At 31.6% G+C, this 3,268-nt stretch overlaps 1 long non-coding RNA gene across 2 annotated transcripts; it reads left to right on the top strand.

The window, feature by feature from the left end:
- The first annotated feature begins 503 nt into the window (after positions 1 to 503).
- Positions 504 to 2,882, top strand: LOC145094786 (uncharacterized). Of its 2 annotated transcripts, XR_013703562.1 has the most exons (8): positions 504 to 607; positions 719 to 822; positions 1,613 to 1,686; positions 1,781 to 1,832; positions 1,924 to 2,046; positions 2,178 to 2,311; positions 2,513 to 2,625; positions 2,701 to 2,882. It is a non-coding gene; the product is annotated as an uncharacterized LOC145094786 (long non-coding RNA). The 2 variants fall into 2 exon arrangements; XR_013703561.1 differs by lacking the exons at positions 2,513 to 2,625; positions 2,701 to 2,882 and having other exon boundaries at positions 2,178 to 2,506.
- The last annotated feature ends 386 nt before the right edge of the window (positions 2,883 to 3,268 follow it).

Below are 3,268 nucleotides of genomic sequence, written 5' to 3'. Positions count from 1 at the left end.
AAATTGTTGGGTGCGGATATCGAACACCGATGAGTTGGTGTAGCTGTATGTGTCGACCCGATCACACATCTCATCCCACAAACTAGAAACCATGTTGATGTATATTTCTTTTTCCATATTGCTTTATATAATTTTTTGTGTTTTATTGTGCGAGGGGGAACCAAAGGTTTTTATGCTTCCTGTTGCAACTATATGATAAAGCAGTCACACTGTATGCTGACCTACCTGAAGCCGCTGTCAACAGTTTTTGGATCACAAAAGGCTCCTCTGCTCACCATCTGTTTGATAAAACGCCCAAGTGAAACCACTGCCGACCAATCTTCTAATCTGCTTAAGGGTTTTATAGCAAAGTTATGCCTTGTTTGTGACTTCATCATAATTTTTGCCATGTTTAATTGTTTGTTTCTTTACTTGTCTAAAAATTTACTCAATATACCCTAAATATATATATATATATATATATATATATATATATATATATATATATATATATATTTCTGTAGGAGTGAGGGGATTCGTGGAGGTGAAAGCGTATGGTGTTCCAAATACAGTGAAATCAATGTCTTGATGTGGGGAAAACATATGTGTGGGAGGAAGAGAATACACGGTATTGAATGACACATTACAGTCAAAATTGTGGTTGCTTAGAATCAAATTTTATATAATTACAATTTTGGGAGAATTATGTTTACTTTTATTTATTGTACTTTGTATGCAGGGCTATTATGTGTTTGATGTTTGCAGTTGAAGTTCATGTTGTTAAGCCTATTGTTGTTCAACTTCAACCAAAGCCTAATCCAGTAAAATAAACTTCATTTGCAGGTAAATAGGAAACTTTATACATGAAAATCTTTATATTTTATTATGAATTTGTTGTGAAATGAAGAAATGATGATTACAGGATCCAATTTTTTTTTGTAATCTTTTATATGTGATCAAAATTTGCAGTCTTTTTGAAGTACTTTGTTGAAGATCATATATTTACTCTTTCAAAAAAAATCATTAAAAATGTTGATCTTTTTTTATTAATCTGTGGTGAAATGGAAAAATAAAGTTTATGCATATTAGAAAATTGTTTTAATTTTAAAAAAGCGATCGAAATTTGCAATCTTTTCAAAAAAAAAACAATTGTGGGTGAAATGGAAAATATGATATTTTTTTACTGATACGTAAGTATAAAGATTCGAGATCATGTTTTTACTCTCTTTGACTCCCTTTTAAAATGAAAATTATGATTTTTTTTACTGATTTGTGTGTAAAATGGAAAAAAACTTACCCACGTCAGAAAATTGTTGTAGTCTTAGACATATGATCAAATTTTACATATTGTTTTAAAGGACTCAAAAATATTGTTCTTTTTTTAAGGTTAAATGAGAGTTTAGGATTAGAGCTTCAACAATAGCATGAAACCCAACCTTAAATTAATTATCGGAACCATTTGGACTGATGTGTAGTTTGTGATGTGAAAATGGAATTAAGGTCTAATAAAAAACTTAGAAGCTGGAGTTCTAAAGTGATTTTAACAATATGTCCACCAGTTGTTTGCTAAAATGTTTCACTTGCATTCGTTTGAAAAAAAATTAACACCAACTTGTATTTTCCGATTATACAGGAAGCTTAACAAATGTTGCAAAAAAGGAGCCTGTCACCCACACTAGCATGGCTGGTCACCTTAATGACAGTCAGGTACAAGTCATAAAGATGGCGATCTAACCATTTTTACAAAAATTATATAATTTGAATACAATTGACATTGAATTTTCCATATTCTTTGGTAAAGGATGCTGGGCTTCATGCAAGAAATATAAGCACTGTATCAACAATGGATAGTGGTGAGTTACATTGGATTTTTAGTCATATAGAAATTTTTGGAACTTCTATTTTATAATCAAACAGTCTTTGTTTTCTTTTTTTTTCATGTAGAAATGATTGATGAAGATGGGAACCCAATCTTGAAAGTTGGAAGGATAAAAAGAACAAGAAGAAAAAGAGTGTTGCTAAAGAAGTTCAAATTCGTGTAGACCAACAGATGGGTGAAAAGTAGGGGTAGGTACATGACATTTCAGTTCCTTTTTCCTTTTCACCTTTTTCATAAAATCAAAATTATAATTAAAAGGTGCAACTTGACAAATTCTAATATGGTTTAATTAATGAGAACTAATAATTGCTACTTACAGATCAACAGAGGGGAATGCAACGCAACCACTTTCACAAATAGTTCCAATTCCAAAGAACAAAATCACACCTTATAGAGTTGTGATTATAGTGGACTTTTCTTATCCTTCTTCTTGGCACATCGATTGAAGAAAAGGTAATATGTTTGTAGTTTTTTTATGTAGTTGTATTTGTAGGAGTGAAACAAATTTTTTTTGGATAGAAACTGAAGAACCTAATGAAAACCAAAAGCACATACATTCAATTAGGTTCTTCTTTTTATGTATTCTGGAAAACCAAAGTTGCATTTAATTCTTGGTTAGGCTTCAGTCGCAAAATGATCCATGTTGTTATCCAGGATGTGGTTGTGAATGGCGCAAGTGTAATTTTGGCTTCAGTTTAAAATATAGCAGACAACAAACATTAACGTGTCTATAAAGTCACAGCAAAAATCGAGTAGAAACAATGAAGGTATAACTTTTACCAAATATATAATAAATGAATCATATTTTGCTTAAATTTATACTAATCTCATGCTTGCTGTAGAGTTGATGAAAGTTGATCGCACTGTAATTTTGCATAATTGGATGCTCCAAGTTTCATATCTGTGATGCAACTTTATTTGGAGATTGTAGGATTATAGTTTACCTTCCGCTAATAAATGACTGACCAATGTATCCTTACCTACTATTAGTGATGGTTTAATCCAAATCTAACCCCCCGCGTATTAATCCAAATCTAACCCCGCTACGTGGGGGCTCTTTTCTAGTTAGTATGAAAATGATGTGAAAATCGAGTATAGATGCATGTGTGTATTTCATAGTAAAAATAAGTATAAGTATGCAATCTATATTCTTTGAGTGCTTTCTGTTGTAAGTAGAAGGTAATTGAATAATAGCGTTTCCCCATAAAATCTGATATTTTCTACTATTAAAAGTGTCGTGATCGTATAATCCCAAAACCAAGTATCGACGTATGTATGTTTTCGAATTGTCAAGATTAGTATGATTATACCGAAATCTTTGATGGAGTTAATATCTAAGTGAGCCGTTACAACCATTCTTGATAATGACTAATTCGCCTGTCATGGCGTTTTGGACACCGGATAGGTAAG

This window comes from Lactuca serriola, chromosome 3 (genome assembly GCF_051521515.1).
Source record: "Lactuca serriola cultivar US96UC23 chromosome 3, Lser_US96UC23_V15, whole genome shotgun sequence".
Taxonomy (NCBI): Eukaryota; Viridiplantae; Streptophyta; class Magnoliopsida; order Asterales; family Asteraceae; genus Lactuca; species Lactuca serriola.
Note: the sequence above shows the minus strand (reverse complement) of the source record. Positions and strands in the feature narration are given on the sequence as shown.